The sequence below is a fragment of the Miscanthus floridulus genome, chromosome 3 (assembly GCF_019320115.1).
Source record: "Miscanthus floridulus cultivar M001 chromosome 3, ASM1932011v1, whole genome shotgun sequence".
Lineage (NCBI taxonomy): Eukaryota > Viridiplantae > Streptophyta > Magnoliopsida > Poales > Poaceae > Miscanthus > Miscanthus floridulus.
This window is the reverse complement of record NC_089582.1, coordinates 148,225,528-148,241,720: the sequence shown is the minus strand read 5'-3', so window position 1 is coordinate 148,241,720 and position 16,193 is coordinate 148,225,528. Positions and strand designations below refer to the sequence as shown.

At 59.6% G+C, this 16,193-nt stretch overlaps 1 pseudogene; it reads right to left on the bottom strand.

Moving 5' to 3' along the window:
* Positions 1 to 439: 439 nt before the first annotated feature.
* Positions 440 to 13,838, bottom strand: LOC136544675 (dolabradiene synthase KSL4, chloroplastic-like; annotated as a pseudogene).
* Positions 13,839 to 16,193: the final 2,355 nt, after the last annotated feature.

Below are 16,193 nucleotides of genomic sequence, written 5' to 3'. Positions count from 1 at the left end.
GGACAACAAGTCCATTCTGTAGTAGTGTTAGTGCTTTCTGCCTACATATATGAGCGTTGTGGGGCTCTAAAATTTCAGAACAGATTCCATCTCTAAATGAGCTTAGCATACTTTTATGCTATGTGTATGATATGAAAATGTCATGTCTATAATTGTCAGCATCAATGCTCCTGTATGACACTATGTATGCTTCAACGTACACCTACTATAACTAATATCTTATATTACTTCCATTGCTCTTATTAGTCGCTTACCCTATCAAAATTCCACAAGTTTCTATGAATTTTTGCCGTCCATATACCACGCGCCCTTGCGCGCGCAACGTACTAGTGGACAACCAGACAGCATGCAAGGCCAGACCACGAACAAAAAAAAAAGCCACCAGACCACCGGATCATACAGGCACGCACCGTCGCGGAGATGCGCCCTAATTTTTGTATTACCGTTCGCGTTCGGAGAATTGATCTTCTTCCCTCCTTATTACCTGGAGCGGCTTGAGCAACACGTCGTTGATCGCATCCGTCAGCGGCGACGAGTAGCCGTCCCTGTCCATGTAGAACAGGTGGAGCACCTTGGACATGTTCCAGAACAGCTGCCTTGCAGGGCGGGGTACCGCTGCCCCCTCTCTGAGCACCGGTCTCAGCGGCTTCCTCCTGGAGGCCTCAATGATGCTCTTCACCTCCTTCTTGGCGGCCTCGATGGAGCCGCCGTAGGACGGATCAGCTAGCAGCAGGACGCTGTTGATCTTCCCTTGCTTCTTCTCCCTCTGGTACGTCTGGAGGTCGTTGAGGAGGCGTCCCGACAAGTTGACGAGGCTGAGCATCTCTTCGTACTCGGGGGCACCTCACCACGTCCTCCGGGAGCTCTGGCCCGACGATGTAGGCGGCCATGGGGACGATCGGGCCAATCGCGAACGACACCTCCCCGATCGGCAGGTACTCCTCCACGGACGGCACGCGGCCGCTCATCCTCCACTCCGCCTCGGACATCATGGCCCTCACAATGTCCACCCACTGCGTGCATGCGCGAGAGCATCATCCTTCTGTCATCATCTGTCGGTCACCGGGGCACCGACGGCCAGCACTGGAGCTGAAATTATGAGACAGATAGGACTTACGAGCTCGGCGATGTGGTCCATGACGCCGCGGACGCGGCCTTGCCCACGAGATGCTTGCACGTGTCGTAAACAGCGCGGCAAACAATCTCCACGCGCTCTGAGTAGAAGCCAGCTTCTTGGTGCGCGTCCCACCTGTCAGCCACAGCATCGACCAGAAGGCAACGGTGGATCAGTCGAAATGTGGAACGCACTGCAGTCTGCAGCGCAGCTATGTTAGTCTGGTCAATGGTTCTATTTCTCGAGTTGCTGCATGCATACAGGTCGAACAGCTTGGCGAGATTCTGCAGCTCCTCCATTGACTCCCCGGTGTCGAACAGGTCGTCGACGATGGTGGTCAGCACGGAACTCATGCTCCACGCAATGCGAGCCTCCGATAGTTGGGCGGGGAACATGGTGGCAGCCAGGGGTGGATCCAACGGTGGGGGCGGGGGGCTCAAGCCCCCCTACCCATATCGAAACAGTGGAATCTCCTATGGAGCTCCTATAAATTTTTAGGCAAAATTCTATAGTATAAAGGGACTGAGATTTAAGATCGAGCAGCAGTGTTGTTGAGCCCCTGAAATATTTACTGCATCCGCCGCTGGTGGCAGCTGCCGAGAAAAGGATGGGCAGAGGCCGTACTCTTGCCAACTCCAGCTCCGGCAGCCTCACCTCTTTCACCCACCTATATACATGCATCAGACATTCAAGATATCGTGAGAGAGAGAAAAAAACCAAAATATATACAAGGCGATTTTTCTAATAAGTTTGTGTTATGCACGGACCTGTTGAGCTGCTCAATCTCTTGTTGGTACACAGCCTGGGAGGAATGGAATCCGTTGGTAGCCAGGGTCACAATTTCCCCATCTGCGTGAGAAACGCTGATCCGACGGAGTCGGTCGGTTCAAAATTGTAACCAAAATGTATATGTATGTAACGGAGGTGAGATAATCTGTCTATAGCTGCTGCTTCCCTAGCTAGCCAGGCAAGGACCTCGCTCACCGGAATGCTGATTTTAGCATCTGGAAGTATATTCCAGGGTCGCGTAGGAGGGGAACTTCAGCACATGTTCTACCTGCAAAGTATATTTATTTATTAATTACATATGTATCTGAAAATGCACCGCCAATTAAATAAAAAAGGCATGAATAATCGTGACATGACATATCAAGTACCTCTGCCGGGTCTACACATGTTGATATCTTGTTGGAACACTGTTGTTGCCTCAGCAGTTTACGTGACCCTGAAAAAAATGTTTTCTAGGATCAACTCCTCCTCCAAGATCTGAACCTGTGAAGCTTTGTACAGTTGTAGCAATGCCTCGGTATCATTTAGATGCCCTTGGATTGAATCATGGAAACTGGATTCTTCGCTAAATTGTCCCAGCCCATCTGCATGCACAGCTAGCACTTTCAGGCTTGAGATCGATCGATTCCGGATGTCATGTCAGGGGGTTCAAACATAAAATAAAACCAAGAAAAATGACCGGATGAGACGTCATATCCGTGTATACCAAGGAGTTAATAAACTCACGATCTTTTAAGCCTAATTAGTCCATAATTTGACAACGTGGTGCTACAGTGACGCATGTGCTAATAGCCCGCGCGCGCTCCCCAGGACGGACGCCGCGCTCGCGCCCAGCTTGCTGCAACTCCGCCCGCCCGCGCTCCCCCCACCCACCCTCCCTCCCTGAGCGACCTCCATTGTGACCTGGCTCCCGCTCCCCCCACCGGAGACGAGGACGACGGCGGCGGCTTCGACGAGGTAGGTCAGTCTTTCTCTCCTCCTCTGGATTGAGGGACGCGGCGGTGGCTAGGTGTCGGATACCGTGAGAAGGGGTACCCTAAGCAAGAACCAAAAAACGACTGCTTAGACTTCGTAAAAATCGAAACCAGCTAAACACCGTTGGCCTCGGCCGATTCTCCGACTCGCCCGAGGCCCCCTCACCGCTGACCTCGGGCGATCCCCCACCGAAGGCCTCGGCCGACCCCCTCCTGTCGCAGGCCTCGGCCGGGCCGCCGACCCTCCGTCTCGCGCGAGGCGGGCTCGGCAGCACTCTGCTGCCTCTTCCTTCACCCATCCCTCTGACAAAACGTCGTGTCGCATTAACTCAGCCAACTGCTGCCCCTGACGTCGGCCGCATGCTCGACACAGTACAGCGGAATGGCCGACGGGACAGGAGGCAGGACTGGGCAGGGGTTACCCGCCACTGTGCCAACCACTATGCACATGGTTGATGCCCATGCCTCACTGTGCTGCCGACTCCTGCTCCGAGAACAACGCAGCATGGGGAGCCATGTCTGGGATACTGTGGCCTCGGAATCAGTACCCAGGACCAATAATTCCCTCCAAGGCCTCGGCAGTTTGCTTCAGGGGCTCGGCAGCCTGAGGATCCATGTCCGCCGAGCCCCCACGATGGCTCGGCCTCGGCATCTGCAGAGCCACGGCTCCCTACGACGTCATCGCACGATGACCAGCACGTCGGCGCCCTGCCATCCACGACGGGACTGTGCAGGGGTTACCAGCTACAGTGCTGCCTAAACTCCTGCACCAAGGACGAACACGACGTGGGGAGTCAGAACTGGGTTCCTGTGACCTCGGGACCAGCGAACTGACCGAGTTCCGCCTCGCCCGAGACTCCCGGTAGGGCCTCGGGCGAGCTGGCCATGCTCCGCCTCGTTCGAGGCTGGGCTCGTCCTGCAACCTCGTCGCCTCCGCCTCAAAAGTCGCTCTAGCGGGCTGTCGCATCCAATCAATGCGCCCAGCTGCACCCACTACGTAAGCCACGATCGGCAGTGCGCCGCGACAGGAGCGACGGGACAACGGTCAAATCGCCTTTTTACCATCCCTTACTGACAATACAGGGTACCATATCCTGTAGACGCACGTTCCGCACTGTTCCGCCTAAATCAACTATGACGATAGCCGCCAAGACCCCGCATTAGCCGTCTGCAAAGGCCTCAGCGCAGCAGGTCTCGACACAACGACTACAGCAGCCACCCGGCCTCGGCACTTCACCAAGTCAACAAAAGTACAGGAGCGCAGCATGTCGTCGGCCTAGAGACCATACCGACTAGACACCGACGGGAACTCCCACGACTGCCGCGCTGCTCCGGGGAGCAGAATACGTCAGCAAATAGTAAACTTCTCATGTACTTCTGGCTTCCTCCTTGTGGCTATAAAAGGAGGTAGCCGGTACCATTTCTAGGGGGGGAAAGAAGCAGAAAGACGAACACCCCGATAGAACTACACGCTTCCACGCTGCTTGAGAACAACGCCTCAAGCAGCCCGCACCACCTCCGCCGAGACCTGGGGCTAGCTCCCTCTCTCACCTAGCTTGTAACCCCCTACTACGAGCACTCCGGTGCAAGGAATACAAGATCGATCTCTCAGACTGGACGTAGGGCCTCGATTGCCTGAACCAGTATAAACCTTGTGTCTCTTTGCATCACCATCCGGTTCGGGAGCACGCAGCACAAATTCACTAGTCGGTTGGTTGAGGACCCCCCGGTTCCAAAACACCGACAGTTGGCGCGCCAGGTAGGGGCCTCTGCGTGTCAGCTTCGTCATCCTAACAAGTCCCGGATGGCAGACCCCATACGACCATTGCGTCTCGGCACCGTAGTTTGGTTCGAGAGCCTAGAGTTCATGTCTCTAGGGCATGAGTACGACATGGTGCTCCTCACTCCCCGAGCCCCACCGTCCGACGATGAAGTCACGCCCCGGCAGCCCAGGCGCAGGCGGCGCCCGGGCGGCCGCTCTCGCCGCGCCCGCCAGGCACGACGCGAGCAAGGCCACCCCGACGCTACGCGAACCCGGGGCGGCACGCCACTCCCCGCCGATATCCTACGACCAGCTGTTGGTACGGGGTCCCTGGCCGGGGACCTGTCTGACCTGAGCATGGACAAAGGAAAATCGCCGGAGGCTCGCGGCGATGCCCAGTCGTCTAGCTCCGCTCCACCACTCCCTGAAGAGCCAACCCCGGTGGGGCAGAATCTGGAGACGGCACCGTCCCCATACCCCTTTGGGTTAAGAAATGCCGCCGCCTCTTATGCCTACGCTTACACTGCCGCTCACGAGCACCCCTCGGAACGCCGCCAGCGCTTCGCTCTCGACCTGAGCACCCACTCCGACTCCTCGGACGAGGACGAGGCATGGCCCGGGGTGGATTTCTCCGAACTCCACAACCCTGGGGCTTTGCGCCAATTCTTGGCCGCAAGCGACTACTGCCTCGGCTATTCCGACTCCGACGATGAAGGGACTTACGATCCATCCCGTGAGTGCTTCCACAGTCGGGCTCGGGATGCCAAGGGCGGGCGAAGAGGAAGAGAGGACAGGCAACCATTCCCCGCCCCGAGCAGGGGCGGGCGATGCCACACCTCCGCGTCTCGAAGCCCCGACAGCACGGAACGAGAATCCCGTCCGCGTGGAGCATCGACGCCCAGACCTGGAGCAGCTCCGCGAGCTTCAAGCCAAGGTCGAACAAGACCGACTCCTTCTGCAACAGCTACGGGACACTCTCGAGCAGGAGCAGCAAGAGCGCGGTGAGGGCGGAGGAGCCCGACTGGAGGGCCCGCGACGTCTATCACCGCATCAACGACAACGAGGGGGATGAGCCACCCCCAATCTTTAATCGCGCTAGCCAGAATGTCGCAGCGGCTGCGATGCTGGTCCGAGCAATGCCCGAGCCCTCCACCACCGAGGGGCGACGGGTCCGCGGAGAGCTCCGCGACCTCCTCGAGACCGCAGCGGTGCAGCAGGCCGAAAGTTCCGCCTCCCGCCGGCGCGGAGGCACTTCGGAGCAACCCACGGCGCGACCTCGCCAGGGCCAGGATGCCTCGGTCCGTCCCGAGGCTGCTCGCGTGCCGACGGTCAACAGGGCCCCCTCGGTACGCGATCGACCTGGAGACCAACGCGAGGCACGAGGCGACCACGAAGTAGTCGGCAGGCGACGGCACCACGACGACGGAGCCGCCCGGGGCTACCACCCACACCGAGGCGGTCGCTACGACAGTGAAGAGGACCGCAGTCCTTCTCCCGAGCCACCTGGCCCTCAGGTCTTTAGTAGAGCCATCCGCAACACGCACTTCCCAGCCCGGTTCAGGCAACCTGCCAACCTCACAAAGTATAGCGGCGAGACGAACCCCGAGCTATGGCTAGCCGATTATCGCCTGGCTTGTCAGCTAGGTGGTGCGGACGATGACCTGCTCATCATCCGCAACCTCCCTTTGTTCTTGTCAGACTCAGCGCGAGCCTGGCTCGAACACCTTCCCCCCGCACAGATCCACGACTGGCGCGACTTGGTGAGGGTCTTCGTCGGGAATTTCCAGGGCACCTACGTGCGCCCCGGGAACTCCTGGGACCTCAAAGGTTGCCGCCAGAAGCCGGACGAATCTCTTCGAGATTTCATCCGGCGCTTCTCCAAGAAATGCACCGAGTTGCCCCGCGTCGGGGACTCGGAAATCGTCCAAGCGTTCCTCTCTGGCACCTCCTGCCGAGACCTGGTCCGAGAATTAGGCCGGAACGTGCCAACCACGGCGGCCGCACTCCTTGACATCTCCACCAACTTCGCCTCGAGCGAAGAGGCGGTTGGGGCCATCTTCCCCAACAACGACGCCAAGGGGAAGCAGAAGGACGAGGCCCCCGAGGCCTCGCCCACCCGCGTCCCCAAGAGAAAGAAGAAGGGTCGCCCAGGGAAGCAGGAGGTCCTCGAGGCCGGCCATGTCGCCACGGCAGATCGCAGGAATCCCTGAGGCCCCCGGGGCCCCGGGCTATTTGACGACATGCTGAAGAAGCCCTGTCCCTTACCATCAAGGTCCGGTGAAGCATGCTCTCGAGGAATGCACCATGCTCCGGCGTTACTACTGCCAGGCTTGGGCTCCCCGACGACGATGACGCCAGGAAAAGGGGCGCCGGCGAGAGGGACGGCGATAAAGATGATGGGTTCCCCGAGGTACGCAACGCCTTCATGATCTTTGGCGGACCCTCGGCATGCCTCACGGCGCGCCAGCGAAAGAGGGAACGCCGAGAGGTCTTCTCGGTCAAGGTGGCCACCCCCCGGTACCTCGACTGGTCTCGAGAGGCAATCACCTTTGATCGGGATGACCACCCCGATTATGTTCCAAACCCCGGGCAGTACCCGCTTGTCGTCGACCCGATCGTTGGCAACACCCGGCTTACCAAAGTGCTCATGGACGGAGGCAGCGGCCTCAACATCCTCTACGTCAACACTCTGGAGCTCCTGGAGCTCGACCAGTCACGACTCCGAGGCGGTTCCGCGCCCTTCCACGGCGTCGTGCCAGGAAAGCGCACACGACCCCTCGGGCGCATCGACTTACCCGTCTGCTTTGGCACTCCCTCCAACTACCACAAGGAGGTCCTCACCTTCGAGGTGGTTGGATTCAAGGGGGCTTACCACGCCATCTTAGGGCACCCGTGCCACGCCAAGTTCATGGCGGTCCCCAACTACACCTACCTCAAGCTCAAGATGCCAGGCCCCAACGGCATCATCACCGTCGAGTCCATGTACGAACATGCATACGACTGCGACGTCGAGTGCATCGAGTACGCCGAGGCCATCGCGGAGGCCGAGACCCTCATCGCCGATCTCGACCAGCTTGGTAGCGAGGTTCCCGACGCCAAGCGGCGCGTCGGGACCTTCGAGCCCACCGAGGACGTCAAGCTCGTCCCCGTCGATCCCACCGTCCCCGACGGCCGAGGACTGAAGGTCAGCGCCACCCTCGACAGCAAATAGGAGGCCGTGCTCGTCGACTTTCTCCGTGCGAACGTCGATATGTTCGCATGGAGTCCCTCGGACATGCCGGGCATACCAAGGGAGGTCGCCGAGCACGCCTTAGATATCCGGGCGGGCTCCAGGCCGGCAAGGCAGCGCCTACGCCGGTTCGACGAGGAGAAGCGCAGGGCCATCGGCGAAGAAGTGCAGAAGCTCGTGGCAGCCGGGTTCATCAAGGAAGTATTCCATCCAGAGTGGTTGGCTAACCCCGTATTAGTCAGGAAGAAAAGCGGCAAGTGGAGGATGTGCGTGGACTACACTGGTCTAAATAAAGCGTGCCCGAAGGTCCCATTCCCACTGCCACGAATTGACCAAATCGTCGACTCCACTGCAGGATGCGAAACCCTCTCCTTCCTCGATGCGTATTCCGGTTACCACCAAATCAAGATGAAAGAGTCCGACCAGCTCGCGACTTCTTTCATCACTCCATTCGGCATGTACTGCTACGTAACCATGCCGTTTGGCCTCAGAAACGCAGGGGCTACTTACCAGCGGTGCATGATTCAAGTCTTTAGCGAACACATCGGGCGAACTGTCGAGGCCTACGTGGATGACATCGTAGTCAAGTCTAGGAAGGCCGGTGATCTCGTCGGCGACTTGGAGGTTGCCTTCACATGTCTCATAGAGAAGGGCATCAAGCTCAACCCCGAGAAGTGTGTCTTCGGGGTTCCCCGAGGCATGCTCTTGGGATTCATAGTCTCGGAACGTGGAATCGAGGCCAACCCGGAGAAGGTCTCGGCCGTGACCAACATGGGCCCGATCCGAGACCTCAAAGGGGTGCAGAGGGTCATGGGATGCCTTGCGGCCCTAAGCCGCTTCATCTCGCGCCTCGGCGAAAAAGGCCTGCCCCTGTACCGCCTCTTGAGAAAGTCCGAGCGCTTTTCTTGGACCACCGAGGCCGAGGAAGCCCTCGCCAGGCTCAAAGCACTGCTCACCAACCCCCCCGTCCTGGTTCCGCCCACCGAGGGCGAACACCTCTTACTCTACGTCACCGCGACGACCCAAGTGGTCAGCGCGGCCGTAGTTAGTCGAGAGGCAGGAGAAGGGACATGCTCTACCCGTCCAGCGACCTGTCTACTTCATCAGCGAAGTGCTCTCCGAGACTAAGACGCGTTACCCCCACATCCAGAAGCTGGTTTACGCCGTAGTCTTGGCTCGACGCAAGCTGCGTCACTACTTCGAGTCCCACCCGGTGACTGTGGTGTCGTCTTTTCCTCTGGGAGAGATAATCCAAAACCGGGAGGCCTCGGGTAGAATAGCCAAGTGGGCTGTCGAACTCATGGGGGAAACCTTGTCTTTCGCGCCTCGGAAAGCGATCAAATCACAGGTCCTGGCCGACTTTGTAGCCGAGTGGACCGACACACAGCTGCCACCCGTTCAAATCCAATCAGAATGCTGGACCATGTACTTCGACGGGTCTCTGATGAAGACTGGGGCTGGCGCGGGCCTGCTCCTGGTCTCGCCCCTTGGAGTACACATGCGCTACATGATCCGGCTTCACTTCGCCGCCTCCAACAATGTGGCCGAATACGAGGCCCTCGTCAACGGCCTGCAAATCGCCATCGAACTTGGAGTGCGACGTCTCGACGTACGGGGTGATTCATAGCTCGTCGTCGATCAGGTGATGAAAGAGTCAAGCTGCCATGACCCCAAAATGAATGCGTACTGCACGATAGTACGTCGCCTAGAGGACAAGTTCGACGGTCTCAAACTCAACCACGTTGCGCGAAAGTTCAACGAGGCCGCAGACGAACTAGCAAAGATGGCGTCGGCGCGGACCCCGGTTCCCCCGAACGTCTTCGCCAGAGACCTCCACAAGCCATCCGTCGACTGCGCCTCGGCAATGGAAGAGGGCCCATCGGCCGAGCCCACCGCAGGGCCTGAGGCCCCCTCTGCCACCGAGACCCTGCCAGCCGAGCCCGAGGCCATGGCGATTGACGCAGAGCCTCCCAAGGCCGACCAAGGAACGGACTGGCGAGTCCCTTTCCTTGATCACCTCGTTCGAGGAGAGCTCCCTACGGACAGAGCCGAGGCCCGACGGCTTGCGCGACGTGCCAAGACTTATGTCCTCTGCAACGGCGAGTTGTATAGGCGTAGCCCATCTGGTATTCTCCAACGATGCATCACCACCGAGACTGGCCAATCCCTACTTTGGGACTTGCACGCGGGAGTCTGCGGGCACCATGCGGCACCTCGGGCGCTCGTGGGTAACGCCTTCCGCCAAGGTTTCTATTGGCCAACAGCAGTGGCCGATGCCACGAAGCTAGTACGCTCCTGCAAGGGATGCCAGTACTACGCTCGACAGACGCACCTCCCGGCCCAAGCCCTCCAAACCATCCCCATCACATGGCCATTCGCTGTGTGGGGGCTGGACATGGTTGGGCCCCTGCAGAAGGCACCCGGAGGCTATACCCATCTGCTGGTAGCCATCGACAAATTCTCCAAATGGATCGAGGCTCGTCCGATCACTCAGATCAAATCCAAGCAAGCGGTGCTGTTCTTTACGGATATCATCCGCAGGTTCGGAATCCCAAATACCATCATCACCGACAATGGGACGCAATTCACCGGCCACAAGTTCCTAACATTCTACGACGACCGCCACATCCGTGTGGCCTGGTCGGCCGTAGGACATCCCAGGACAAACGGCCAAGTAGAACGTGCGAACGGCATGATCCTACAAGGTCTCAAACCTAGGATACACAACGGGTTAAAGAAATTCGGCAAGAAATGGCTTGCCGAACTCCCATCGGTCATTTGGAGCCTGAGGAATACACCGAGCCGAGCCACGGGATTTACACTGTTCTTCTTGGTCTACGGGGCCGAGGCCATCCTCCCCACTGACCTAGAATACGGTTCCCCGAGACTACAGGCCTACAACGAGCAAAGCAACCGCATAGCCCGCGAGGACGCCCTCGACCAACTGGAGGAAGCCCGAGACGTCGCACTGCTACACTCGGCCAGGTACCAACAAGCCCTACGACGCTACCAAGCCCGGCGCGTCCAAAGCCGAGACCTGAAGGTGGGCGACCTGGTGTTGAGACTGAGGCAGAGCAACAAGGGCCGCCACAAGCTGAGCCCACCCTGGGAAGGGCCGTACATCGTCGCTCAAGTGCTGAAGCCCGGGACCTACAAGTTAGCCAACGAGAAGGGCGAAATCCTCACCAATGCTTGGAACATAGAACAGCTACGTCGTTTCTACCCTTAAATTTCCAAATGTTGTTTACATTGTTTCTCGAAATACAATAAAGAAGCGTTCTTAGTTGTTATAATCTTTCGAGGAACCCCCTTATAGACAAGTCGATTGTACAGAACCTAAGGACCGTACGATCGTCTCAAAGGTGAAAAGGCCGACCGAGCCGTGAGAACGGCCTACGCCTCCGGGCTACGGCAGCTCCCTCACCACCTCTTTCACCCAAAGGACAGCGTAGGCTCCGAGGAAGTTCTGTACAGAGGCTTGTCTATCAATAGGGGCTCGACGCCACAATAGCGCTATAAGGGAGACTCGGCTCTGCCTCTGCAAAAGCTGAACCTCCCTCAGGGGCTAAAAAGGGGGAACCCCCTAAGTCCCGAACACCGTTTGTTAATGGTCTTTCAAAAAATTTCTACGCCAAACTCTCTCGCGCTCCGACGGGACCTTCACAAGAAACCCAAAGACCAAAAGCTTGTCTCGAGGCCAAAGGGCCTGTCGAGTCGTGAGAACGGCCTACGCCTCTGGGCTACGGCAGCTCCCTCACCACCCTTCGCCAAAGGACGGCTTAAGGTTCCGAGGAATTTCTTTACGGGTTCCCAAGATCGAGACAAAGGGCACAGGCTCGAAGTAAAACAAGAAACGGTTAAAAGACCCACATACGCAAATACTTTAAAGGCCTCGACGGCCACAAAAACATCATGGTATGGCAACTAACTCAATCCGGTTACACGGCCCCTTTTGGCCCAGGTCAAAGCTCAAGGGTCGGCGGCCGGCGCGGGAGGGACCATCTCTTCTTCAAATAGACCGGCCAACGCTGTGCCAGGTGCCTCGGCCGCCTCCAACAGCCTCACGACCTCTGCATCAGCCTCCTCGTCATCTTCTGGCAACACGTAGCCATCGCTGATAGCCTCGAGGTTGATGGCGTAGTGCGAGGAGACGACGGCCAGGGCGCGCTTGACGCCCGTGTGCAACGCCTCCCGGAGCCTCTCGTGGACGTGGCTGCTCAACGCAACCAGGCGGCTCCCAAGGGAGCTGGCTGATTGGACTCCCTCGACGTCCAGGGCCTCGTAGGCGGTACGGACAGCGCTGCGCAGCGCCTTGTGCTCCCGGACCTCAACATCCAGCGCCGCTTGTGCTGCGATGGAGGCCTCAGCCGCCTAGGAGGCTTCTTTCTCCAGATCTACGTCGCGATAAGGGGTCAGGAGTCAAACGCGAACCAGGACAAAAAGAACAAGGAGCACGGTTCAAGCAGAACTTACCCTCGGCCTTGCTCTTCTAGTCTAAGGCCTCGACCCGAGAGGCCTCGGCCGCCTTGGTAGCCTCTGCCAAGGCGACTTTCGTCGCCTGATGCTCGCTCTGCTCCGCACCCAGCTGCTCGGTTGTGACCTTGGTAGAGGCCGTCGCTTCTTGGGCCCGAGACCTGAAGGAGTCTCGCTCCTCCTCCAGTTCCTTGATCTTCTCCACCAAAGGGGTGGACTGCTCCTTAGCCGTGGCCAACTCGGCCTGAATGTCAGCACAACGAAGGTGGAGGTCCTCCACTTCCGCACTCCGTGCCGACAAAAGCCCCTAGGCATCAGCAAGCAGGCCCTTCTGCTGCCGAAGCTGGTCCCAGATATCCCTCTCATTTCACAGGAACACCGATTTCCCAAGGGATCGGGTCTCGAGCTCCTAAGGGGGCAAAACAAAAAACGCACGTCAAACACTGCGAGGGGGCTCGGAGAGAAAACAACACGGCACGAGGGAGGAAAGTACTTACCTGTGTGACACCGGGCAAGTCCCGCCCCATAATAGTCATCGCTGTCTGCAGCGACCGCACTGCCAGTTGGCGGTACTGCTCGAGGGTGTCCCAGTGCCCCCCCTCTGCGGTATCTTCAAGGGCGAACACGGGCTCCCCCTCGGGGTCAGCCCGGTTCCGCCAGAAAACACGCGGGAAGCTCCACCCACGGGGCTCGGGCCATAGCCGGACAAGAGCCGAACTCCCCTCAGCGGGATCTGGGACTGGCTGCTCCACGGTACTAGCCGCCTCGACGTCCGCCGCCTCCTTCCCATGGGAGGAATCATCAGACGAGATTGCCTGAACCAGGGGCGGCGCCAAAACTTGCTCCATCTCCATCGCCTCGGCCTCGATGGACCCGGGGGCTCTGGCCTCCGCCGTCTCTACCTCGTCGGCCCCTGCGTCCACCGCCCTAACTTCGGAGGCCTTGGGGGCTCCGGCGTCACCCTCAATGGCCTCGGCAATGGTGGACGCCCCAGCCTCATTCGCCCCAAGACCCACGACATCGCAGGGCATGGCCTCCTCCTCCACTCGCTCCGCGGCCGCCTCGACACCCTTTTCCTGGGCAGCCGCCTCCTCCAAAACGGCCCCACCTGACACCGCGCCACGCTGCGCGCCAGCCTGCGCCTCCGCTGCCTGATGGGCAGAGGAGCTAACGTTCACCTTGAGCGCCTTACGGGGCGCCAAGGCAGGATCTTCCACCAGATGCGTCTGGCTGGAAGCAAAGACACTCCCAAGGTCAGCATGCGACCAAGGGGCAAACAAGAAGTAATACGGACTCTACCAGAAAATACGCTTACCGCAAACGTGGATGCAGCCGCTTCGACACCGCCAGCCTCCTCTGCAACGGCGGCGGTGGTGGCAGCAACACGGCCTCCGTGTCCACCGGTGCCAGCTGGCCTCCGCCGGACCCCGGCACCTCCTCGACCCTTCGCGGAGACAATGGGGTCGCCCCCACCGTTGCTCGCTCCACCTCCACCATCGAGCCCATCGAGCTGACGGCACGCTCCTCCGACACCCACGCCTCGGGCGTGTCGGCCTCGGCCCCGGGACGGGCCACCACCGGCCCCGGGACACCTCCTCCTTGGGGCGTCAGGCTCCTTGCCGGCGCCCCAGGCACCATCTCCCTAATGTCGGGGAGGTGTTCCAGGCAGGCCGTCCCCACCTCACGCCCGCCGCCGTCACCCGAAGAATCCGACACCGACGGCGAGGGAGACGGCTCCAACGGGAGACCGTCGAGCTTCTGACGCCGGCGATGGGCGTCCAGCTTTTCACACGCGAGGAGCTTCTTCGTGCGCTTCGCCTCCTTGGCATCTTTCTTCTTCTTCTCCTCCTCGGCGCGCGCCCTGTTCATGGCTCGCCGCCGGGCGTCCTCGGGAACGGGCGGCGGCGAGTCTCGCACGTCTCTTATCCCCTGCGGGAACGACGAAGTAAGACAACAGACAAAAAAGGCAGAAAACAAGAAGGCCGCGAAAGCCTCGGCAACATCCAACTTACCAGTGAAATGTGCCCCCGCGACGGGCGCATCGGGAACGGCATCAAATCGTCGAGCTTCGGCTTCCCGTCTACCGCCTCTCTCACCCGACGCAGGGTCTCGTCGTCGGTAAGGGTGAAGGCGGACATCTTGATATCGGCGATCGGATCGCTCGGGGTCATCTCGAACAGACGCCGCCACCGGGCCATCAGCGGCAACACCCTCCGGCGGTGAAAAGCCGCCACGACCACGGCCGCCGAAAGGCCGCGGTCACGCAGCTTCCCCAAGGCCCTCAAGAGCGGTTCCAGCCTAGGCTGATCGACCTTGATGACGCCGTATCCCCATTTCTCTGGCTGACCCTCTACAACCCGCCCGGTATAAGGGGGAAGGCCTCCGTCATCGTTGCGGAGGTAGAACCAGCTGTCATACCAACGACGGTTGGACGATGATAGCTGGGCTGGGATGTAGAGGGACTGCCGGTCTTGGCGCACGTGAAGAGTGCAGCCACCGGCCCTCGTCACCTTCTGAGCCCCCCTCGTTCCCCCCGGCTTGGTGGTGAACGTCGCTCGGAACAAATGGAGCCACAACTCCCAGTGGGGAGCGATCCCCAAGTACCCCTCGCAGACGGCGACGAATATGGCCGCCTGCGCGATGGAGTTGGGGCTGAAATTGTGAAGCTCCACGCCATAGTAATGCGGGAGCGCCCGCATGAACTGATCCACCGGCGACCCGAAGCCTCGCTCGTGGAAGACGACGAAGCTCACCACGTAGCCGTCACGCGGCCTCGGCTCCGACTCGTTCCCCGGAGCGACCCACTCCGGCTCGTCAGGGTCGGTGATCGAGCGAAGAAGACCGGCCTCCACGAGCGACTGCAGCTTCTCCTCGGTGACGTCAGACCGCTCCCAGGGATCCGCTGGGAGGATGACGGGACCACCGGCCATTACGCGGCGGAGGACGCTGCTACGGCGGTAATCTCTCTCCCTCTTTCTTTTAGTCTCTCTCTCGCCCTTCTCCTCCCCGCTCTATGCTCTCAACGACGGCACGGAGGCAGCGAAAGCGAACGCGGAAAAGGTAAGGAGGGGGAGGGCGAGGCTCTTTGCGTATTTATGCAGGGACGAGACGAAATCACCGGGCGACGTAATCGGGGAAGTTTTCCCAAAAAATCCGCTGCGGTTACCCAGATCCGGTCTTACCGCCCACGCGCCCACTCCCTCCTCATTAATTGCGCGTGCAGTTACGTCCCGTCGGCTGACGCCATGTCGTGTCCAACCGCAGCAGCAGTAGGCGCCGTTTCACCTCCCCGAAAAAGCCGCCTCAAAAGACGCGCCTGCCGTTGTTAGCCGTAGGGAGAGAGATAGCCCCCACCCGATTCCTTTCAGGCAAAGGAACTGGGCACCGAGCCCGCTACGGTCCAGGGGTTCGAAGGCTGGGCCCTTAGGGGTTTCGACAGCCGCCCCAGGGCAACAGAGTCAGGGGCGACTATGGGCGAGCCTATGCGAGGCCGAGGCCCAAGCAAGCGAAATGCTTGGGACGCCCTGTGTTGCGTCCGAGACCGGCAGGGAGGTCTCCGAATGGGATCCCACCGTAGGGAGGCACCGAGCCACCGAGGCCCAGCGAACGGCCTTGGCACCCACTAGAGAAACCCTCCGGTACTCTTGGAGCGCGTCTCCGGACCGCTAGCCGACCCCCAGTGAACGGGGTACGGGCCTCCACTCGGACTCACCCGATAACAGCTCACCGGAAATGCCATCGCTCGCGCCCACCGAGGGTAGTGTGGCACATTCCACCCCTCCTTCCGAGCGAAAAGGAAGCGCGAGGGTCGAATAAAAAGTCAGGAGAATCCCTAACGGCCCTCCTGCTCCA